This window comes from Cupressus sempervirens, chromosome 7 (assembly GCF_028749045.1).
Source record: "Cupressus sempervirens isolate cs-2001-9-10 chromosome 7, ASM2874904v1, whole genome shotgun sequence".
Lineage (NCBI taxonomy): Eukaryota > Viridiplantae > Streptophyta > Pinopsida > Cupressales > Cupressaceae > Cupressus > Cupressus sempervirens.
Window position 1 is genome coordinate 432000695 of NC_143124.1, and position 27060 is coordinate 432027754.

Genomic DNA, 27060 nt, shown 5'->3' on the forward strand with positions numbered 1-27060 from the left:
CTTTCTAATGAATGGTTCATAAGGCACAACACTTGGTGAAGGTTTTGCAAATGGGGTTGCAAGTTTTGGGTTTAACCATGGAGGAAACTTTGTAGTTAAGCGCGCTCAGGCTGGAGTAGTATTGGAATGGGTGACCTCCCAGGAAGTCTTGATGCTTCACCCTTGTGAGCATCACCTAAATCCAATGAGTGCTAAGTGTTCCATTTATTCTCATGAGAGATGGATTCATGTTGAATTACTACTCATTAAACATGGGTCAATGAGTTTGACTCAAAATCACACATTTAAATCCTGATAGCAATACCACAATTTGACTTGCTATAAAAAATGATCTCCTACTTATCAATTGATGAGCTTAAGGGGCTTTTTAATGAATGGTTCATAAGGCACACCACTTGGTGAAGGTTTTGCAAATGGGGTTGCAAACTTTGGGTTTAACCATGGAGGAAACTTCATAGTTAAGTATGCTCAAGCTGGAGTAGTACTAGGATGGGTGACCTCCTGGGAAGTCCCGGCGCTTCACCCCTATGAGCATCGCCTAGATCCAATGAGTGCTAAATGTTCCATTTTATTCTCATGGGAGATGAATTTATGTTGAATCACTACTCATGAAACATGGGTCAATGAGTTTGACTCAAAATCACATAGTTTTATATTGTGTTTAAAATTGGTGGAAAAAAGGAGGGAATGAATAGAGTTCCTATTTTCAACTGGGAAAGTAGTTTTAGCGCTAGTAAATTAAATGGGCATCAACAATCAAAATGTGGATAAAATATTGACCACCCATTTCACTTAATGCACATTGATTGACATTATACTAGATCAAAGACATCTAAACTTTCTTCATTTATTTTTATTTTCTTCTTTGTATTTGAGCTCTTATAATCTTAATTTTGATAAGATAGTTGTTTATAATTTGGATAATCTTTTCTCCTTCAAATAGTTGATGCTTCCTATCAACTTGAAATGCACATTCATAATGAAATATGCTGATTAATCTCTAAGATGTGGCATTTCGAAGGTAAGAAATGTTAATTAAGGAATGTTTTTGGTCACAATGTCAAACATTTCTAGAAGATTTCATAATGCACTTGGGTCAAGAAGGATTACATGTAGTAATTGTCTATGCGGTATACTTGCATTTAATAATTAAAAAATCAATATAGAATTATAATCTATCTTTTTATATAATTATTATTAAATAAAGAATCAAGTCTTATCACAAGACAAGACGAAAGCTCAGTTATCTATGCACAAGGGAGTAAATTTCGTAAGTAGAGAATTGTAGCAAACTTGCTATCTTGAAACTCCTTACGAAGTATTTGTCTGGAATTTCCAAGTGTCATGCCTGAATTTTACAAGGCAAAAAACACAACCAATTTTTTTTTTTGAAAGGTGAACTATAGAAAATCACACATAGACCTATGTTTGTTACAAATACTCTATCAAACTACAAGGTGTTTGAAATATATTAACTCATGTTTACTGGAGGTTCAACTAAGTACATTAGGGCAATTCATATCCAAATCACTAAGTTGAAGGTAAAGTTTAACATCTTTTAGGAAGCATTATCATTTTGATTCCACATCTTAACCTTGTAATTAGATATTGCATATATAAGTGTGAAGCACCAATTCTTTGTTAATATAGTTTTGAGAACTTAAATATTGAGGATGTGTGGGTATGCATATTTGTTTTAAATATTTTGTTTGCATCTCTCTCTCTCTCTCTCTCTCTATATATATATATATATATATATATATATGGAATTTATAGGGTAACTTTAATTCATTGTGTTGTCACGCCAGTTCTTTTTCATCTATTTTATATTTTACATAGGTATACATATTTTAATGAACTCTTACATTTTATCCTTTCACTAAACTTTAACCATACGATTATCCTACTAACTAGGTACTACTAACTAGATTTTTTTGGATCAGTTCTTAATTATTATTATTATTTCCCCAAAATACTACAATATTTATATATTCATCTACTAACCCTTAAATGAATATTTAATTCTAATAATCCTAATACTGAAAATAGTTATGTTTACATACAACTAATAGCCTTTACTCACTAATATGTAATACCCCTTATCCATTAACTTAACCACTATCTAATTTGTACTTACCCTACTAACTTCATTACACACTCAAATCCACTAACAACCTCTAACCATATTTTCCTCCCCCTCAACCTCACTAATTACTGTAATCTAAAACATCAACTACTAAGTAATCCTAAAGTTTCTAACTATCATAACTATTTGCCAACATCACCTAATTATAACACCATATCTTTAACAAATTATATTAGTTATCTTTTTATCTACTATCTAGTTAACAATCAATCTACATCCTATTAATACATGCCTAACATAACCAATATTACAAATCTCATAGACCCATATTCTACGACTATTAACCTATATTACTACTTCCTAGGATTTATCATATTTCCAAGTTCCTCTACTATAATTACAACACATCCTCCCAAATAACATTTCCCAACACTAATCACATGGTAATTTTTCTACATCCCCTAAAGCCTCACGTCTCTAACCTCTAACTCTTCACTAATTTTGAACTAAAGTTCCTATTGCTAAGACCCATGTCCTATCCTAACCGATCCCAAAGCATATCGTGGCCCACTTGGCCGACCCCACCCCTCTGCGCCTATTATGGGCCCAACTCGAACTTGGGTGTGGGGATAGTCTGATATATGTCAGCATCCTGCAATGCTAGGAGGGAGGCGTACATATTGGGTAGAGCGCATGGGTAAGGCGGGATGCTTAAATGCTCTTGCGAAAGTGAGGAAGGGGATCTTGAGAGGTGGGGACCACTTCCCCTTCCATGTGTTGTCTTCCCACGACACCCTTTTTAAGGTCGGTTTTGACATGGATAAGTTATTGTTGTTTCTATTTTTTTGTTTAAAGATTTAATTTAGGTTGTGTGGGTCTCTTCCAAGCCACGTGAATATCTTGTACACATCTCTAGCACACTTGGTGTAGAGGTGATGTTGTTGTTTATTATTATTATAAGTATAGGATTTATTTTATTAATAACTTCCAAGTTGTCCCTTTGTTTTTAATGCATGTGACTTCTTGAGTTGGTAATGCACGAGTCCTTTAAAAAAAAAATCTAATCATTTTATTGCCTCCTTTTTGAGACAAGGTACTATGGAATATTTCCTGATTATTTTATTGGACTGTAATTGGGAAGTGGGTTATTCTCCCACTTCCCATACAAATTCCAAAGGATGATTTATGCACCTACAGGCTTGTGTCTTTATTTTTTTAGTGAGTTTAAAGGTTGTTTTCCGCTATGTATACTTATACACTTGTTTTTATGAGTTATAATTTAACAAATGTCTTACATTTCAATGTGATGCATAGGTAATGGTTTAAACTAACTACTAATGAGCATAACTTAAATATGAGTATTCTATTTTGAGCAAGATCTAATATCAAATAGTTAGGTTCTCATTATTTATCACTACGGAACATGAGTTTTTTGCTTCTTATTGGACTAATGTAATTGCAGATCCTTTATGTAATCCATTATTTCGAGATGTATTTCCTAAAATTAATTCATAGATCCAAATGAATGTAGTTCTACATTAATTTCTTCTTGCTTGAACGTTCAAACACAATGGTTATCTTCTTGAAGAAAATCTCTTAACATTTCATATGTATCTACTATGCCCAGTTGATCCCCCTACTTTTTTAATGCAACTAGATGCATAATAATAAAGTTTACAATACAAATAACTAAGGAAATATCAAAATTACTTTCTTTCTCTCATGAAACCATTTTTCACAGTGATATTCATAAATTGTAGAGTCTCTCCTTTGTAGCACAATACACAAAATAATAAAAAAAGACTTTGTCCTTACAATGACAATGTTCAATGACATAGAGGGAGGCCTCTCCTTTCAAATACTTCACAAAATATAACCATGGAGATTTTGAGTTTGCAAAAACAATTCTCAAGACATAGAGGGGGATTTCATCCTTCGACATACATTATATGGCAACATATATCTTTCTTCTAATGTAATAGGGAAAACATGTCTTCTTAATAGGGTCCATTCTCACAAACCTGCAACCACCACACAAAACGAGAACTATGGAGGCTCACCTCCCATCCTAGGCTTCTATGAAGCCACCCACCGAGCAGGGGAAACAAGATTGAAACTAGGTTTCATTCCAATCTTACAAATGCATAAACATCACATAATGACACTTGAACAATCCCATCCCAAGGTATTTCACAAAGGTTCGCCAATGGAACCTTGAACATAGGGTGAAGTTGTGCTTTCAAATAGGACACTTACCATATCATACCATATTTTCAATAAATAATTAGATCATGTCCTTTCAGGGCTTTTTACAAATCAAAAAATTTCATGCCCTTTTGGGGCTTCCAAAAACATCCTCCAAACACACTACCAACAACTATAGCTTCCTTGAAGCCCATAATCCATTAACTTCCTTTCTACACCATTTTCCCTTATCACCCCCAAAGAAAGATATGAATGAATATGGCATCAAATGGAGCCCATACTCCAAGGTTATCAACTATATTTCAAGCCCAACTAAGCCCTTCACCCTGGACTTCTCTTCCCTTCACAAAGGGTGAGTGAAACCCTCACACCCATAACAACACTCATGCACAAAATCATGGAAACTCAAAAAAACAAGAGAACAATGAAAATCCAAAGTTCATGCTCATCACAACACAACACAACACAACACAACAAGATATAATATGATACCACACATTTTTCTTACAATTCCATTCTCCATACCTACATACTCATGAATGCAATACCAAGATTCAACTTCAAAATGGAAGAAGTTTAACTACATGGTAAGAACACCAACCTTGAATTACTTTGCAAAATGGTAATGAAGGATTGTAGAAGAGCTCCCTCCAAGATTCTAAACAATAAAAGTCTCTAAACTTAGAAAGTGGGTGAACACCCCACTAGTTTGTCCAAGACTTCTCTAAAAGGGTTTTCCTACTAACTATTTTGGCAAAAACACCCAGCCACTTCCTCTTACAAACTTGTCTCCCCCTAAGTTGCTATTTTTGACTTAGTGGAAACATGGAAAAGAACTCATGTGACAACTCCATTTTCGAATTGGTGGAAGAATGCATGGGTAAAGGGGCCTGTAAGCTACGTAGGCATTAACATGGTCAAAATTAGGTCCCTAACATGCTATACTATCAAATGGGTAGCTTATTTTCACACAAAAGACACTTTGGGACCACCTAAAGACCCTTCAAAACCCTAGTCAAGTATAAATTTGAAATCCTTTGATAATGACCCATCCTACCCCTTGTCAAGTGGGTTTACTTAATCATTAACATGGTAATTAGTTTTAGGGTAAAATGCCACCATGACCAAAACCTTGGATGACATGTCATTGACACACAAAATCCACAAGTGTCAAGTGACACATAAAAGCACATTCCACATCATCATGACATGTTCTTAATGCATCTTTATCATTAAAAATTTCACACACAAGCAAGATCACATTTACGAAATAAAATACATCTCAATGAGGCTTTTGAATCTTCCAAAGATTTGCCTTGGCTAAATCGTGTTCACAAAGGTTTGGACCTTGTTTCCTCCAAATATTTCCATGGTTCCACTTCTTGCAAACTAAACACAAGCATTTGTAGTCCAAGGAGGTCATATAAAATACATATTATAAATGTAAATGAATTTAAATGTTACGTAATCCACATTAACATAATTCAATGAAATTCCTTTACTTAATCATATCAATTAAACATTAAAAATGTTAAAATATAAAAATCTGTACATCACATTTAATCATAAGTCATCATAATCAAAATAACATTTCACATCATATCATAATTTAATTTCTATCTTGCCATATGTAAAGTTGATTCACATTTGTTTGATCATCCCATTCACAATATTAGGTTCTTAGTACATATCATAGATGCAAAACACTATTGTAATATCAAAATCGATAGATAAAACAAACCACTGTCCATCTAAGTCTCGAATAAATTTTAAAATATCAAAGTCATAAATATCAAAAGGCAAGTAAAATATCTATGCTATGACAAGTCGGGTGAGGCCTCACACCAAGGATTTTGATATTCATGATGTTTCTATAATTACTACCTATAAAGTTTATAGCTCCCACAAGCTTACCTTTCTCCTTGTTGAAACATCTAGATAGAGGGAATGCACTTAAGAATTGGTACAATAGCCGATAAAGAGTACCTAAGAAGAGATGGATCTCACATTCATTCCTTAATAAAACATAGAATTTATTCATTATCACATGAAGTAAAAAACAATTATAAGCATCCATAAAATAATCTCATAATGTCCCAAGCTAACATCTAACATTAGTTCATCTTTTAACATTCATTAACAGTAGCACATAAACACATAAAATTCAATAACATGTGAAATAAGGTATTTAAACATGCCTCAACCAATTATGATTTAATTTTGGATCACCTACTTGATTAGTTTGGAATTTTGTTCTCACCAAAAATCATAAACTATGAGAACAATTGTGCCAAAAAGAGCATAAAAGATGATTATCATGCACCAATCATATTTTTTAGCTCTTTTGGCACAATTGTTCTTACAATTTTTTTGGCTTAATCTCCAACTAGTCAGCATGTGTTTTGAAAAATTATTGTTGGACTATAAGTGAGGAAAAAGAAAAATATCAAATTCGAAAAAGATGTACATAAATGCAATTAACTTTTAAACTTCAATTTATAAACTTACAAAGAGAACCATAGAATTATAAGAAACTATTGTGCTTTTTACTATTTAAAAATTATGGTTACAAGTGACAAAGTTATATACCTTTTATTTAGAGAGTATAAATAATGGAAATGAAGTATTGCAGAAGGTGCAAGATCAACTAACCCCCCCTTCCCCATGTGGATGATATTGTTAAGTAGAGAATAGTTACATCCATCCATACATACATGGTTAAGCGCTACCTATGCATGCCAATAATTAATCAATCAATCATATTTTAGGGGAGGGGCCCCTCCTCATACTATTGAGGGACCTATAATTTTATGGGGGTGCATATTATTGCCTATTATTTGTATTGTACCCCCTCTAGCATTAAAATAATGCCCATAAAATTCTAGGGTTCCCCCTAACATTAAAATAATGCCCATACCCTACCATAAAATTCTAGGGCTAGCCCATAAAATTATAGGGGCCCCTCCTTTATCCTCTAAATAGATTATTGTAGGGGCCATCTGCACGCTAGAGGCATACTCAGCCTACCAGGCTGCCTACATACACGTATCCACGAGATGAAGACTCTTGAATTTTTCACTCTAATGAATATGTATCTTTGGTTTCTAATTTTTTTGATGTATATGTATTCCTATAACCATTGGTAAGCTTTACTCACCTAATACAGTTCTTCACCATCATACACCATTTGGGCAAATCAAGCGATTTTCTATAATTACAATATTGTAATACCTTGGTGCAACCTTTGTGTTGTAGTTTACAGTTAATGTAAGGTTAACCTGTATACATCCTAACTCACTCTTTATATAGTTATGTTTAAAAGCTTGTGACAATAATCAATGGGTCTAAATAGATCAATGAAGTTAATGCTACAACGTAGAGTTTAGCCTTCTATTTTTAGAAGCTAGGTACACTAGGTACATATAATGTCACATATAAGCATCATGAGTTAACATATAATATCTTAAAATAGTTAAGTGCTACCTAACTATGTCCAAGGCATCTACACATTGGAGGCATACTCCGCCTACTAGGTTGCCTACATACTCGTATCCACGGGATCAAGACCCTTGAACTACTCACTCTAACAAATATGTAGCTTTGGTTTATAATTATTTTGATGTAGTTGTATTCCTATAACCACTGATGAGTTTTACTCACTTAATACAACTCTTCACCATCATACACCCACTCAGGTGAATTAGGTGGTTTTCTATAATTACAATACTTTAATACCCTGGTGGAACCTTTGTATTGTAGTTTATAGTTAATGTAAGGTTAACCTATATACATCCTAACTCACTCCTTATATAGTTATTTTTAAAATATTGTGACAATAATCAGTGGTTCTAAATAGACTAGTCAAGTTAATGCTAAAATGTAGAGTTTAGCCTTCTATTTTCAAAAGTTGGGTACACTAGGTACATATAATGTCTTAAAATATAAGCCTCATGAGTTAACATATAATGTCTTAAAATAGTTAAGTGCTACTTAGCTATGTCCAAGGAATCTTCACACTAGATGCATACTCCACTTACTAGGCTGCCTACATACCTATATCTACGGGATCAAGACCCTGGAACTACTCACTCTAACAAATATGTAATTCTAGTTAACAATTGTTTTGATGTAGCTGTATTCCTATAACCACTAGTGAGCTTTACTCACCTAATACAAATCTTTGCCATCATACACCCACTTGAGTGAATTAGATAGTTTTCTACAGTTACAATATTGTAATACGCTAGTGCAACCTTTGTGTTGTAGTTTATAGATGTAAGGTTAACTTATATACGTCCTAGCTCACTCCTTATATAGTTATGTTTAAAAGCTTGTGACAATACGTGTGGCCATGTTGCCTGTTAAGTGACTTTTATTTTTGTTGTTGTTCTAAGATCTCTTTATTTATATACATACATATATACATACATACATACATATATAGAGATCATAAGGACATGACAACAAAATGTAGATATCACAAGGACACAACAATGAAATACAGTGATCACAAGGGCACATCAATGAAATCCTCGATCTTAGCTGATCTCCACAATACATGATATACATACACACATACATATATACATGCATACATATATACATGTACACACACACACACACACACACACACACACACACACACACACACACACATGCATACATACATCTACATATGCAATTTTATCAACTTCAAAAATTATATTTGATCCTGCTAGCTAGGAACAAGTGATTGTTCATTTTATTATACCTAATCTGATGATAGTTCTATGAGAATTTGTAATCAACCCAGCAAATCAGAAACTAGACCAATTTAACTAGGTTTTGGCTTCTTTCTTTCTAAAAATATCTACTATGATATGTTTTTCTAAAATTTCTTGCCCATTTTTCTTAGTCTGCATTATTTTTGTGTAGGATCTTGAGCTAAGTTAGTTAGCATAGGTTAAGTGAGTTTTATTATTTTATTATTTGAATTCTGGAATATGGGTTTTGTTTTATCATTGGCTTTGTTCAAGTCCTGATTTTAATGAATTAACAAAGTGGTTTTTAGGGTGGAAAGGACTATATAATGAAGAGGAAACTTGAAAACTTGAATGTCCAAATGTTAAAATGAAAGCTATCAAGGATCAAACACCTATGGCAGAGTTACAACACAATGTGAAGTTGATTTTAGATATTAACAAAAAAAGAAGAAAAAAAGACATAAATCATTCCCCATTTTTTTTAAAATTGTGGAGAACTACCTGTGAGAAAGAGTGAAGAGCTCTGAACATTGGTGGAGATTTCATTGTTGTGTCCTTGTGATCAATGTGTTTCATTTTCATGCCCTTAGGATCTCTACATCAGTGGAGATCTAGGATTTCATTGTTGTTCCCTTATGATCTCTACATTTTGTTGTCACACCCTTGTGATCTTCATGTCGTTGTTCTATGATTTCATTGTCATGTCTTGCCCTTGTGATCTCTATGCCCTTTATGACACTACAACTTTTGAGGTCAAATTGCAATTGCAATTTGCAATGATGGTGTAATTTGTGATGTTCGTGCCCAAATGTAGTAGTGCTTGCTCTATGATTTTCTTCAAGGGGAGAAGAGGTACCTATGTAAATATTATTTTCTTTACCTTCTAAACATGTATCTCTTTATATTTTGCCCAACATGTGATTAGAGAGGATTCTTTTTATTTATATGTATGCGTATGTATGTATATATAAACACACACACACACACACACACACACACACACACACACACATACATATGTATATATGTATATACATACATACAAACATACAAATACAGAGATCACAAGGGAATGACAATGAGATGCAAAGATACATGTATACATACATAGATACATACACAATTTGCATATGCAATTTTATCACCTTGGAAAATTTTATTTGATCTTTACTCAATCACCAAGAGATAATATAATTTGTAAGTACATATTTTTGCATGCTTAGTTTGGCATGAATAGTTTCGATGAATTCATTTGAGGAGAGTAAGTTTGCTCATGATGACAATGGATCCGTGTATTGGGTCTTTAAAGGAGATAGACTTACATAAGATTAGATGTTGTTTATGGATATGTGATTATTCTTTTTTGTGAATTTATAATCAGGCAAGTTGCAAAAAATTAGGGTGTTAGTTGCAAGTAGTTTCATTAAATAGATAAGGGAATCAACTTTGAAAGAAGGATGATCAAAATTGGCATGTCCAACCTTATGATAGATGTCTCTATCTCATAATAGAAAATTACCTCAAACAACAAGAGACAAATTATTCAATATATGGAAAATCAGAAGAACATTCACCTATAATATTTTTGAAGCACAAAAATATAATAAAAATATAATTTGGTGGAAAAAACCATGAGTTATGTGGCTCCACATTATGGCTATTCCATTATCTAGTAGTGGAAACTCTTCACGTTAAATGTGAATATCTTAAAAATAAAAAAGATAACTATCAAAGATCTATATTTTTTTGTTTTAGTGATAACAAATATATAGTCTAATTTTAAGAAAAATAATAGTCCTAAATGTATATGATAAAAAAAAAAAAAAGAGTACTAGCCATAGCTATATAATTCTAGTATTACTGATTATGTTAAACAAAATGTTCAAAAAAAAAAGTATGAAGTAACATAAATAGATCATCTTCTCGATCCTATTATGACTTAATGTGAATGCAACTGATCATTACCTAGATGATATTATGCACGAGATCTTTACTCAATCACCAAGAGATAATACACTATGTAAGTACAAATTTTTGCATACATAGTTTGGTATGAATAAATTTGATTGAATGCAAGGGTAACTTCTTGTGTGTATTCAAGGCATGAATGATTAATTTAATTTAGCATAGGTACTATGCAAGTGTGTATATATGCTTGTAAAACAATTCACATAGTGAACTAATTTACATACATACATGCACATATGCATGAAATCATCATAATTAGTTATCCTTGAATCTGACCAAAGCTATTATATATGATCAAGATATACATTTTTAGGAAGAAAATAAAAGAACATTTACATAGGTACCTCTTCTCCCCTTGAATAAAATCATAGAGCAAGGGCATGCAGATCACAAGGGAATGGCAACAAAATCCTAGATCTCCACTGATCTCCACCAACATTTAGAGCTTCACACCCTCATACGAATATTTCCACCCTATTTCACATGTAACTCTCCATAATCAATCAAAAAAATGGAGAATGATTAATGCCATGTTTTCTTTTCTTTTTGTTTATAATCCATAATCCACAATCCACAAGATCTCTCTCTCTCTCTCTATATACATGCATACATATATAGATACATATATAGATACATATATACATACATATATACATATATATATACATACATACCTATATGTGCATATATACATATATACATACATACATATACATAAATACATATATACATACATACATGAAAACAAAAATGCACTTTCTAAGAATTTGCAATTATTCAACAAATTAATATTTTACAAGAAAATGCATTTGAAAATTTTTTAGGTTAGAAGCAAGAACATGGTGTTGAAATAGTACAAAAGTGCTTGACATGAGAGGTTTGCAAGTGAGGGTGTTGACCAATCTTGAAAACTTGAATGCTATAATAAAATCTATCAATGATCAAATACCTATGCCAGAGTTACAACACACTATGAAGTTGATTTAGATAAGGTAGAGGTAGATATTCAAAGTTTGATAATCAAAATTTAAGGCATGAGAGAAAAGGAGAAGGAGTGGCCTTAGAAAGAGAACAAGAAGGAGCGACTTTAGAAAGAGACTGTACGATAGAAACAACAACTAGACAACATAGAGGATATTATGTAAGCCATTGGATAGAATCTAGGAAAGTGTTATTGTAGGTACTATGAAATTGGAATCACTGAAAAGTGTCTTTGAGAATTTGAAGTCCAAATATCAAATACTTATAAGAGTGTTTCAAGTATTGGCATAGTCTCCCTATGATGATCCCAAGTATCAAATGCTTATAAGAGTGTGTTAAGGTTGGGAACCAATTCAACATCCTTTGCATGGATTAGAGGTAATATCATTGTGGCAAAGGCTTCTGCAAGGGAATGAGCCTCATGATTATGAAATTCAAACAGAAGTAGAACTTGCTTCTTCAATTCCTTACACTCAACTCTTCACTGAAGTTATTCTACACTTTCCTTGCATATGCAATTTTATGACCTTGGAAAATCGTATTTGATCCTGCTAGCTAAGAACAAATGATTGCTTATTTTATTGTACCTAATCTGATGATAGTTCTAAAGGAATTTGTAATCAACCTAGCTAATCAAAAACTAGATCCATTTAACTGGTTATGGCTAGTTTCTTTCTAAAAATATCTACTATGATATGTTTTTGTAAAATTTCTTGCAAAATCTACCTATTTTAAATGGTCTACATTATTTTTGTGGAAGATCTTGAGGTATGTCACTTAGCATAGGTTGAGTCAGTTTTATTCTTTTAATATTTGGATTCTGAAATATGTATGCACCTGGATCAATTTTTATGCTATGTAGCTAAGATGTAATAAGCACCTTAAAAGACATCTCTAAACATGCATGTTCAAATGGAGATATAAAGAGATACATGTTTAGAAGGAAAAGAAACCAACATTTACATACCCTTGAATAAAATCACAGAGCTAAGGCATGGCAACAAAATTGCAAAGCAAGGGCATAAAATAGCAACACAGTCATAGAGAAAGGGCATGACATGGCAACAAAATTGAAAAGCAAGGGCATGACACTGAAATCACATAGCAAGGGCACGAAAATGAAACACAATGATCATAAGGGCATGACAAAAAAATCATAGAGCAAGGGCACAACAACAAAATGCAGAGATATATCATAGGAAAGAAATACACCAAACACATATACATAATGATGAGGCTCATTCCCTTAGAGAAGCCATAACCTAGTTAAATATACATATATATCAACCCAACTAATTGGCAACTAGACCCATTTAACTAGTTATGGCTTGTTTCTTTCTAAAAATATCTACTATGATATGTTTTTGTAAAATTTCTTGTGAACTTGGCCCATTTTTGTGGTCTGCATTATTCTTGTGCAGGATCTTGAGGTAAGTCACTTAGTACGGGTTGAGTGATTTTTATTATTTCATTATTTGGATTTTGGAATATGTATGTAGCTGGATCATATATGTAATGCTTAAACTTTGAAAGAGATTTCTCTGAATATATAAAGAGATACATGTTTAGAAGGAAATATAAGGACATACATGTTTACAAGAAAAATAAAAAAATCATTTACATATGTAACCCTTCTCTCCCTTGAAGAAAATTATAGAGCTAGGGCACGTAGATCACAAGGGCCTGAAACAACAATGAAATCATAGAGCTAGGGAACAAAATGATAATAAAATCATAAAGCAAGAGCATGGCATGCCAATGAAATAACAAGGAAAGGACACAACAATGAAATGCAGAGATCATGAGGGCACAACCAAATGCACTAATCACAAGGGCCATGGCAACGTTCATAGCTCTCCACATCTTTTGTGCATAGGTCTCTCAAAATAAAAATGATTGTTGTGTTTCTCTTTTTTTTGTTATATACTCGCGAGGATGCCACAATTACAATGTAGGCATCGATATTGCAATAACGTCAAGGACAATTGCAAAAAAACATGAAAATGGCCAAAAATTACTCCATTATCACAAATTGCCATTACAAATTGACCCTAAATGTTGTAGTGTTTGTATTCTTTCAACTATTCCTCGATATGCTAACCCATCTCTATTAAGTGCAATGATGAGTGCACTTCTATGAGAAGTTAATGACATGGTAATCGTGAGTATCTTACTTCATTCCTTATTGACTTGCCCAAACCATCCTGTATAGTCACTGCTCAATCTAGTTCCTTTCTTCTTCTCATCCTTCTACACTTTGTGTCATACTCTCATCTAGGGGAATCTCCCCTATCACCCCTTCTATTGGGTCTACATTTCATCTTTCTTTGATCAACCTCATGAGCTAGATCCATGCATCCTAGATAAATGTGCCTTTCTGGTCATTGTTCCCTACTAGTCTTAGTTCCTTCTCATTCCTTGACATCAATGATAATATCTTTAATAACTGAGTCATCTAGTCAGTCTACCGATCAATTTTTGAAGTTCAAGACATGCCAACAATAAGTGTAATTACATACCAACATTTAGTTTAAATAAAATTTATAAAGTTGTACTTGATGAGTAAATAATTGAAGGGGCCATCCTAATGTTATCTTTTATAATTTAACTTTTACATTTATCAAAAAAAGTATTTAATCCCTTAATTCTATTTGAGAGTTGTTAACTTCTATTAACTGAAAAATGACTCTTTGATGATTCAACTATATGACAAAATCCTATTTTGTAAGACTTCATCATGGTCAATAAGTTAATGTGATTTGTTCTAATGTTAGCCTTGAGTATGAAGGCTTGGCTTGACATTCCACCTATTAACAAGAACACAAATTAATGTGCATCATCAATCATACTTTAATATCACATCATCAAATTCTTTTAAGGTACTAGTAAACTTTTATTTGATATGTACATGAGTGTGTACACTCATGTCCATGTACATATTCACACACATGCACAAGGGCACACACACATGTGTGCATGTGTTTATATTTTATAATTATAGTTTTATACTAGCTCATTCAATATTAAAATTCTACATATTTTTTTTTGATCGGTAAATGGCCAAAGCCTTAAATTATATTAAAATTAATAAGTATTATAAGAGTCTCCATTCTGACGTACATTGGTAGGAAAGAATGAAGAAAGACAAAGCTCTAGTCTAGCCCAGGACCATAGTCCTTTATTATACATGAATGAAAGGAGCATACCCTCGTAAAAATTACAAACAAATGGGTATCTTAAATTATACTTGCATTTATACTTGATGGATTTTAAAGTTTACATTTCTCCTGTACTCTGAGGATTATTGGCTCATTTGATTATAATCCCTATGTATAAAGAACACCACAAACTAACCACCATACAATGTTAATTGTTAATCCTAAAATAAAATCTACTCAAAGGCCATATTACTACAACCAGAGAGGGGTTAGTCACAAAGGAGCCAAGTTGATTTAATGTCTAATAATAATATGAAATTGAGTGCCCAAATTTAGGTAGTTCCATGCTTTCCTAGGTTTCTTATAAATAGGGAATTTAAATAAATTTGACTCAATTAATTGAATTTATAGTTAAATTTGAGTGTACGTGCTAACTTATATGCATTGGGAGGTGTTGAAAAAGAAACGATTTAATGTTAATTTGATTAATGTACCCATTTTCTGATTTTAATTCTTGAAGCCTTTATTTGTCATGAAATCTTGTTCTCCTATGCCAAATCTTTGCCTTTAAACTCGAGAAAAGTTAAATGTGTTTCAGTTCAAAAAATGATAAACGTAATCTCAACTAAAGACTTTCTTGCCAGAAATCATGCCAGTTCAATACAATTTTTGGACAATATATGTTAAATATAGTTTTCATATTAATATAGCTTAAAATATTGTAATACAAGTTTATATTCCAAAAAACCTAAAAAGATATCCTAGTTGGTAAGAAACAACCTAGTTCAACATTTTTCCAACTTTATACAATATATGAGCTATTGGGATAAAATGCAACCATTTCATGTCTAAGAATAATACATTTACATTGACATGGAAGTAACAAACATATCTCAAAAATTTGAATATAAACTACAGAATTATCATCTATGAGGCTATATTGTCAAAAGAGGGAAAAGTGAAACATAGTAGAGATGTTGAGACACCAACTAGCTATTAATCTGCCTAGCTCTATTTGTTGAAGACTGTAATAATATCCATGGCTTCTTGTAGATTTTTTTCCTTCATATGTGTTCCTTGCCCTACTTGAGCTGTCATAGTTAGGAAGGCAAAATTTGATAGTGTCCAAGTTAGCAAAATTCACCTCCAGGTGGATGTAGGCATCAAAAGCTTGAAGGTAGTCTCTAGTTGGGTGCTCAATGATTGTTCTCCACCACAAAAGAAAATGTACACTTGCCTTTATTTTCAGTCATTCTCTGTAAAAGAGAATGTTGTCTCGAATCACCAAGCAGCTTGGGCATTTTGGGCTTCTCATGAGTTTAGGGCTACCTAATTCATATTCCATATAGGCCTCTAGCAAGGGAATCTTAAGCTTGTCATCAATATTGAAGATAACCTCCTCCAATCCTACCAACCAACTAGGTTCAAATATATTGAGGCTTAATTTGACAATGTCCCATTTAGCTACTCCTAACCTTGCTAAACATCCTATCCAAAGCCCTAATATATCACTATTTGTCCCCACAAATGCTCATAATTGAATACCACTTCTCCCAGGACCCTACTAATAGCTACTCTACTCATATTGCCAATTGGTCAAAACAACTAGTTCCATTTTTCTGGCTTAATTGGACCACAGAATGCCATCATTATACTTTCAAAGGCATTATATAGGCATATGTTAGTATCCATAATGTAGTGGCTATACTGGCCTAATTGTTAAAAGCGGGGAGTAGAAATGAAAAGGCTAGTTTCAAGAATGGTATAATATACCCCCGGAGTGAATGATCTAGAATTTCACATAATGATGCCATATCTAAGATTGTTTGATGATAATTTCACCTCTAAATCATCATTGAAGTGTCATCTTGGTGATTAAACTTTAAGAAGCTGAATTGTGTAATCATAAAGGCAAGTGCTAAAGTATATGCCGATTTAGGAAATCATGATGCCTAGTCTTTAATAATTGATACTTTGTGATTTAACTATGATTAAAAGTTAAGATGTGTTCTCCATCTATAACTACATTTGCTAGCTGATTTGGTTCATTATTACCTTCTCTAAAAATATAAGAAAATATTATTTCTTTGACTTCTTCCAATAATTTTAAGGTATTTCCAATCAAGAGTTTATAATCCAATTTGGGGTTTTTCCTTTTCTAAGAGCATTTAAGACTATCTGTGAATCTCCTTTGATTATAATTTTTTAATTCTTAGCTTTATACATATCTTTAGACCTTCTTCTACTACTTCTAGTTTCACCATATTATTTGATGTCACTCCCAAAGGATTTTCTCTTTTCATGATCCATTTTCCTGTTTCTTCCCTAAGTATACATCCTATTCTTGCTTTGTCAAGATTGCCTCTAGAGGCCCCGTTAAAGTTCAGTTTCTTCAAACCTTATGGGGGTGGTATCCATTTACATTCTTTCATAGAAATTTTATTCTTCTTCTTATATATTAGGGGGGGGTTTATTAAAGGATTCCATTATTTTTTGATTTCGGCATCCCAATCAGTAAATGAGCCTTCTTCTATCATCTTTTTTCTTAATTCACTATTCATAACTTCCACTACATTTGCTTCAATTTTGTTGCAAAGTGTTAGTGAATTAAGTTCTTTATCTTGAAAAATCTATCTATTTCTTTCTTTCCATATTTCCCATACTAAGATTGTTAAGGTGATATTCAATAGTTTTCCATATACACTTTTGTTAGTGTATTTTGGCCATCTGACTATGTGGTTTTGCCAAATTTCTAGTAGGGGTTTGTCCAATTAAGATTTGAATTGGGCCAAGTCCAACATTTCTTCACAAACTTGCATTGATAAAGTAGGTGCTCAAAAGTTTTTGCTTCTTGTTTGCATAGAATACATCTTGATGGTCCTTCTATTCCCATCTTTCTGATTCTGTCTGTTGTGAGGATTCTTTCTTGGATGGCTACCCATAGAAAGATGCCAACCTTGGGAAGCCCTACTGGATCCCAATAGAGGTTCATTGTGATGTTTAATGCTTCCCATTCCCATGAGTTAGTTATTTGTTTATATCCTTCTTTGACTGTATAAGTTCCATCTTTAGATGCTGCCCATATTAGCCTATCTTCTCTATTTTAAACTTTGATCAGCCTATCTTTCAAAAGTTTTTCTAGGAACTCTTGATCTATTTGACTCAAACTACAATTGGATAAGGATTTCCATTCCTAGGAGGTTTTTGTAGAGGTTTGAGTTACTGTGATGTAATCTTTAACTTTTGATCCCCATTTATTCTTTAAATGGTTAATGATGTTATAATTCAAACCTAAGTTTTCGAGGGGGATGTCCATTCTAGGAATCTTCCCAAAATAATGCTTTGTCTCCTTTCCCAACATCCCAAGATATGTATTTGGTTATGAGGAGGTAACACTTCATGAGGAAGTTCCATGCTACCGAGCCTTCGGGGGGATTCCTAGTTCTAAATATTGAGATGCTTTTCTTTGTTTCTAAATATTTTTAATATTGTAAAGGATTCTTGCCCATTTGTTGTCTCTTTCTTGATACATTCTCCAAACTTGTTTGGCTCCTAGGGTTTCATTATACCATTCTAAGTTTTTTATTCCTAGACCTCCTACTTCTTTAGGTCTACATATCTTTTCCCATATAATTAATGCCACTTGCTTCTTGTCTTCTAAACCATTCTAGAATAAATCTTTAAACTTCTTTTCAATTTTTTGATTCATGTTATTTGGTAGTTGCAAGTAGGAAAGATGATATGTAGGTAAGGCTGATAACACTTCTTTGATTTTTGTCACTTTCCCTGCCTTGGTTAGCCATTTTTCTTTCTAGGCTTCAGTTTGTTTATCTATTTTTTCTAGTATTTGTTTCTAGCCTTGGTTGCTTTGATTTCCTTTTTCCAGGTGTATTCTAGGTATTTGAAGGGGAATGTACCCATTTTGAATCTAAATCTATTGCATACATAATCTTCTCTTTCCCTTGTATTTAAGGAAAAAAAAAATCAATTTTTTTGCATTGATTTTTTGGCCCGAAGCTTCAAAATAATTGTTGAGGATAATTTTGAAGTTCTCTATCTCTATTTAATTTCTTTCTCTAGCAAGAATTGTATCATCAACAAATTGCTGGTGGGTAGTATTTTATACATTATTGTTGACTTTTACTCTTGAGATTTTGTTTTGGAGATGTGTTGATTTGATTGCTCTACCAAAGGATTTAGCCATAATGATAAACAAATAAGGAGAGATAAGTCACTTTGTCTGATCCCCATTAAAATACCGAAGAATCCTTCTCGTGTCCAATTGATACAGATTGAGATTTTGGGGTAGAAATACATTGAAAGATGATGCTTATCCATTGTTTTTTTTTAAAAAAAGCCTCAAGAGATCTACACAGGAATCTCCAATCCACTTTATCATAAGCTTTTTGAATATCTAGTTTTAGTAGCATACATGCTTCATTAGTTTTGATTGCTGAATAGATTATTTCTTGGATGATTGAGATGCCATCTAAGATAGATCTCCCTAGTACAAAGCCTATTTTTTCTTCTGATATAAGCTTAGGAAGAAGGATTTTAAGATGATTAGCTAAAGTTTTGGAGAATACCTTGTAAATAGTGTTATACAGAGTGATAGACCTCTAAAGTCTCCTGGTTCTACTCTTTTGTTTTTCTTGGGTAAGAGGGTTAAAATGGTGTGGTTAATTTCTATTAGAAGTTTCCCTCCATTCCTAGTTGCTTCTAGTGCTTTCCATAAATCTTCTCCTATTATCTCCCAACATTATTGACAGAAGAAATTCTACATAATTTTAGTAAGAAATTTACAAATTTTATTTCTAGTCGAACCTTATAAATTTAAACAAATTAATTCATAAAAGAATATTCAAAATAAAAACTTAAGCTAGTAGCCAAGAGAGTGAATTTTATATTAATGTAAAAATATTTTATTAATAAGACATTCATATAGTTGATAAATGTATTCTAAACATTTACATAATAAAAGTATAGATGCAAAATAATATGCATTTTTACAATAACTAATGATCAATTAAGACACCTAGGGTTATCTCCATTAGGACCCCCAAAAAACATGTAGTGACTTCGTCCAAGAGTAGTATTGTCAACACCAAGAGTTGAATGATGACAAAGTGGTTTAAGTACTTTAATGCTTTCTTGAGGGTACAAAAGTGCATTGGTAGAGTTGTGCACTTGCATGTCCCTAATATAGGTTGCCTTTGAAAATCCATCTTAAGGAAAATGACCATTTCCCATATGAGTTTCTGAGAATGGAGTCCCCACAACATAACTAGAATGCAAAAATTCCCCTCCATATTGCATAATATTGGTTGATTCAACCAATGAACTAAATAGGGATACAGGCCAATATCCCATAATTTTTTCTTGTATATATAAGGACCATATTGCTTCACCTTGTAAAGTTTCCTACATATTGAAAGCACTATTGTTAATTATTAAAGAAAAATAGTTAACTATGATTAATTTCTATTAGTTCACATTATTGATCATTTATTCTCATGTCTATTCATGACTATAGTAATCTGAAAAAGAAATAAAAGAAGATTCAATTTTATTGTAATAGGAGAAGAGAATAGGAAAAGGAAAAACACATATCGTATCAAGGTAGATACTATTTTTTCATAGCTTTTAGATATACTTTACATTTCAGTTGGGTATTTAGCTACTATCTAAGCATGATTCTACATAATAACTATAATTATAGTTCATAATAGAAGTGGTATCTAATTATGCTACAAAATATACGTAATCACCATTAAATTAGAATCTATGACCTCTTTTTAAAATTTATTTACTACCACTAAACCAACTTTAATAAACATTATTATAAATCAACCAATACAAATATATATATATATATATATATATATATATATATATATATATATATATATATATATATATATATATATATATATATATTTTAACTCTATGAAAATGTCGCTTACCTTTTTTATGCTTATTAGTTTTCAATCAGATCTTTTTCGTAGTCAGATAATTGTTTAATGGTTTGGTCTAGATAGTTTTGTCCACCTTCAAACAACACAAATCCTTGACATTCCACATTCCTGCAACCTGAGTGTTGGTAATTATAATTCTACATCAAGAAGGTAACATATGTTAATTTGAGTTGACTATATATCTTAAGCTCTGATACAAGGACAAATATCACAATAGTCAAATTGCATAGTTACCATCCAATACACAAACAATCGAGGTCAAGAATTGTCATTATAATAAGATGGGAATACCTAAAATTGTAGATTATACCACCATCATTGTGTTGCAATTCCTTCACTTCTAGCAGTTAAAAATATATTTAAAATGATTAATATACCATAGAATATCTACGCATACATTATATAATATAACTTACTTCCTAGCTAGCCTCAATTGTTTTTCTTGTAGGCTATCCTTGATCTTGGACAAGCTAAATTTGGTAAAGGCTGAAACCATCATTATGTGCCACATATGGATCCCATATATTATACCTTCCTTGTGCACTATAGATTCCCTTAGAAGAAGAAGTATATTGTAGAATGACATCCTAATTCAACATAACAAGAACAAGATTACATTTTTAAGTAATCCATGTTTTCTAAGCAAATAGGAAGTATTTGACAATTTATTGTATCATAATATTATTACAAAATATTAGGGTTCTTGAAATCTAGATAAAGTGAATGTTAAGCAGATCAGTTATGTCAATGAGAAATAAATTTGTATTAATTACTATTCATGAAATGCAAATCAATCTAATTGACTCCAAAGTCACACAAGCTAAATATAACTTTAAAATACTATTGAAAAGTTTAAATAAATTAATAAATAATACTATGAATTTATCTTTAAAACTGTAGAATTTGATTCTTATAACAATATCACAATTGAAAAATATCTTTCAAAAATACCATAGTCATAAAATATTAATTCATAAACTTAATTTTATAAAAGAAAACAATTAAATCCTAATAACAATGTTTTAAAATACCATTTTGCAAGACAAGCATAAAAAATTCATTTTATCTGGCTCAAATTTTCCCTACACTTCTTGTTTTATAATATAAATAGGAAAAAAAAACATTTTTGATTGAGCATACATCATGAACCATACTGCAATAATTTATCAATTTTCTTCTCAAAAATGTATTTACAGATCCTACAACTATCACTTCTTCATACTTAATCTCCATAAGAAGGACTATTCCTTGTGGACACTTTTTTCCAAGCCCACTTACTAAGATATTTGAGGGGGCTTCCTCTGTAGCTTTAGTATCCATCCAACTCATATTTGAACTCTTCTATAGTTGCAGAATCTAGATTAATAATAATATAGTATCAATTGAATAATAACATATAGAAGTGATAGAAAATTATACTCAAAAGTAGAAAACTTCTAAAAATATTAAATTTGAAAAAAAAAATTGATATTAACAAGAATATTATAAAACATTAAAACAATAATCCATAGTGAAGGAAAAAATTTTTTGTCAGAAAAGACCACTCATATGTTTTATATCATTGAACTATAATTTCTTTCCCTCTTCCTAAAGTAGTTGTGTTCTAACATTTACAAAGGACTAAGTCAGGTGACATACGACTAATAATGTAAGCAATGCCTTTGCCAATGGAAAAGGGTTTTAGTAATATATATTATTTATTTCTTACTTGAGCCTTCATTTTCCATATTCAAATTTTGAAGGTATAATTATAAAATAGTACGATTGTTAGTTCCTGTTAACTTCATAATGGTTTTTGACACTTGAGTGCCAATACACTTACATACTTTCTATATTGGAGCCGAGTACACCATGAATGCCGAGCCACAACAAACGTCGAAGTAGGAAAGACTTCAGGTGCCAAGTAGTTTTTAGATGCTGAGTGATCTTCAGGTGTCGAGTGAAGATCAGGTGCCGAGTGAAGTTCAAGTGCCGAATGACTTTAAGTGCCGAGCAGAATAAAGTGCCGAGCAGAATAAAGTGCCGAGCAGATACAAGTGCTGAGTGATATTCAAGTGCCGAGTCATAGATGATGCCGAGCAATACATAAATGAAACAAGTGCCGAGTAAGCCAGTTTGTTATTAGTGCCGAGCATTTGGAATCAGCAAGTGTCGAGCAACACAGAATGTACATATGAGTTTGTAACTTCATTGATTCATATGTAAATCATTTTCATGGCCGACATGTGACGAATCTTGAAGGATTAAATGATAAGATCGAATCTTTTATCTTTCCTATGCAATTTACATGTAGCCAATAAAAAAAATGATGAAGGTATGCAACCAATGGAAGAAGTGCAAATAATAAGCAAAAAATAGAGATTGAATATGGATCATAGATCCATACCTAACCCTAAATCCTCGAATGTCTTTATAAGGAAGATGAAATTTCATTGTGAATATATGAGTGGATATATAAGGGTGCAAAAGGAAATCTATTTTTAGAGCAAGGGTTATCAGATCACAAAGGATCAAGATCAGAGAAAGTAGAATAGGTGCCTGCATTCAACAATCAAGGATTGTAATCTATCAAGTTCATTGTACCTAATACTTTCTAGAAATTGTATTAGAATGAAAATCCTATGGTGATAGGTTAGCTTAACAGCTATTACATAGACCCTTTAAATAGGTGATTAAATCCTTTAACATGGTGACACTTCATGTAAAGTGTTTGTAAATCCTCTAACCAGGTCACTATTAATACAATGTAAAGCCTTTAATAGGACAGGCCTTTAATAGGGCAGACCATCAGAAGTGGTTGAACAATATTGCTGCAGTAATTTTTGTGGGTATCATCCCCACCCCAGTTTTACCTTCTTATTCCTGGAGGGTTTCTGGGTTACCAAATTCTAGTGTTATGTATTGTTGATGCATGTCTTAGTTTCATGTTTACTTGATGTATTTACATGCATGCAATTTACTTCCACCTAAAAGTTTTATTGGTTAAAGTATGATACTTCTGATTCACCCCCCCTCTCATAAGTACTCTTTCCATATTTGAATATTCCAACAAGTTCCTACCTAAGGTAGGTTATATATTAGTTTCTGTCTAGGGTAGGTTACACATTAGGTAGTATTAGTTCCTACCTAGGGCAGGTTACTTATGAATTCATTGAGCTCTAATTTTTACAATTTGACTATTGAGTCAGTTAATCAAAACAAAGCAAAATATTAAACTTTATTGGAAAAAAAATAGTTAATAACTAATTTTAATATTTTATATTTTTAAAATATAAATTTTTGGATTAATTATTGATTAAGGTAAGTAGAAAATTCATTTTTATTAAATTTTTTTTTTGGTAATTTTTAATTAATTTCATTCATTAATCTCATTTCAATGAATACATGTAGAAGATTCGTTACTTTTCTAAAATATTTTTGGTTTCTTCCACAAAGCTCTCTCGACATCACTTTCTGCAATGGTGTGGAATGATATCCATTGGTGAAAATGATATTGACTATGTATAGGGCTTGTAGAAAAAGATGATATTATTGACTTCTTACTTGAGCCTTCATTTTCCATATTCAAATTTTGAAGGCATAATTATACAATAGTACAATTGTCAGTTCATACCTAAGGTAGGTTATACATTAGTTTCTATCTAGGGTAGGTTATGTATTAGGTAGTACTAGTTCCTACCTAGGGTAGGTTACTTATGAATTCATTGAGCTCTAATTTTTACAATTTGACTATTGAGTCAATCAATCAAAATAAAGCAAAGTATTAAACCTTATTGAAAAAAATTATATTCAATAATTAATTTTTATATTTGATTTTTTTTAAATATGAATTTTTTGATTACTTATTGATTAAGGTAAGTAGAAAATTCATTCTCATCAATTTTTTTATTAATTTCATTCATTAGTCTCATTACAATGAATAAATGTAGAAGTTTCGTTATATTTTTGGTTGCTTCCACAAAGCTCTCCCAATATCACTTTTTGCAATGGTGTGAAATGGTATCCATTGGTGAAGATGATATTGACTATGTATAGGGCTTGAAGAAAAAGATGAAGGACCTTGAGGTAGAGATTGCTCAACTTAAAGACATGATAATTCAACTATAATATATAACAAAAAATCTTCCCACAAATATGCTTTGATGAATGTCCATACCCTACTCCAAAAATCCTAGGTGGGCTTAGGCAACAAATGAGTAGTGTAGTTGAAAGTAATGTTCTCATAGTTGAAGATGACATTGTTATTGCACTTCTAACAAGGGTAGAAAATGTAATTGCAGATGTGTAAGGAATGTCATCCTATCAAGGATGACACATCATCAAATTCCAAAAAATGGAGAAAAGATCACATATATGACAACATGATAACCAAGACTAACTAGTCAAAAATTCATTTAAAATATGAAGAACTTGTACATTCAAAAATAATGATAATAAAATTACTAATATAATATTTTACAATTGATGCTGACCTAAATGTCAAGCATCCCTCATGACCATGATACATGTAACAATACATCAATAATGTACATCATAATAATAAGTACATCAAAATAAAGTACAACTTAAAATATGATACATAAGAATGTCTACAGGCAAATGTCCATTTGTAAATCTTGGTGTCATGAGTCCACAAACATTTGTCCATCTACTAGTTGAGATGGGAGTGTGACCTAAATGCTTTTATCACACAGCCAAAGTGAATAGCTCCCCCAGGGATATTCTTGACATGAAGAAATCCTGACCCTTCCTAAGAAGCCTAGTAACTTGGAAAAAGAGGATCAGATGGATCTAGTGCAACCATGAAGTTAACAATAATAGAAAATATGCCTAACATGTAGACCATAATCATGGATGCAATGTGCTTAGTAGGATTACAATCCTCGTATGTGGTATTAGAACTGAGATGGACACTAGGGCCTTAGTCTACCATGTTAAAGTGTGGAACTATTTCTTAGTGTAGGACTTGAAATAACAACTAGAATAGGTCGATTAATGATTAAAAAAATGATGATTCTAACCAAAGATTGGACTGGATTTTAGTCCTCTTGACTTAACAAGGAGCCCTATTGCAACAATAGGGTCAATGTATGGATAATTTGGAGAATGACTTTAGGGGTAAACATAACAATGAAAAATTGAGGAAGAGAGAGGATTGAGAATCAACATGCATAGGTCTTGTGTAGGTTTGAGGAAGAGAAAAAGAAGAGGGAAGATGATCAATTATTGGAGGCATAAAGAAAGCTTGAGGAGGATAGGAGGATTAAGGAGAAACAAAATATGGACACTAATCATAAATTTGTAGAGATAATGAATGATACAATCTAGATTGCAATAGATCTTAGTAAAGACCTCAAGAAAGTCACCCTTCCTACCTTCAATAGAAATAATATAGGAGATGGTACTAAGGATTGGATGGTTACAATGAAAAAATACTTGCATGTGCATTGTTTTAAAGGAAAATCTAAGGAAGTGTGGGCCACCTTTTAGTTGGTGGGAGAAGCTTCCACTTGGTGGGAGAATATGATGCCTTAAAAGAAGCTACAACATGATGAAATATCATGGGAGGACATCTTCCATCTCTTACATAAGAGGTGGTCGCCTCAGCTATTCCATGAAAAGAAAGTAATTGATTTTTAGAATTTGATTCATGGATTTGTGATAGTTACTCAGTATTGCAAGTGGTTTTTCCTTTTGATCAAATATGTGTCAAAGTACTAGCAAGATGAGTTATTTAGGACCCACAAGTTTCTTATGAGGTTGTGTCTAGAGATCTATAGTGAGGTTGAGATGAACAAGCTAGAAATGATGGATTTTCCACTTAGGAAGGGTCTCGAGCAGGAACAAAGGCTAAATGATGCCTCCCTAATGAAATCAAATACCAATCAAGGTTTCAAGAGAGAGTGCCAATATGATAAGAAAAAAGGAGATGAAAGGAAATGTAT

The 27060-nt window shown here is 32.2% G+C and overlaps 1 pseudogene; it reads right to left on the reverse strand.

Moving 5' to 3' along the window:
- Positions 1-20162: 20162 nt before the first annotated feature.
- Positions 20163-22835, reverse strand: LOC149547397 (protein neprosin-like; annotated as a pseudogene).
- Positions 22836-27060: the final 4225 nt, after the last annotated feature.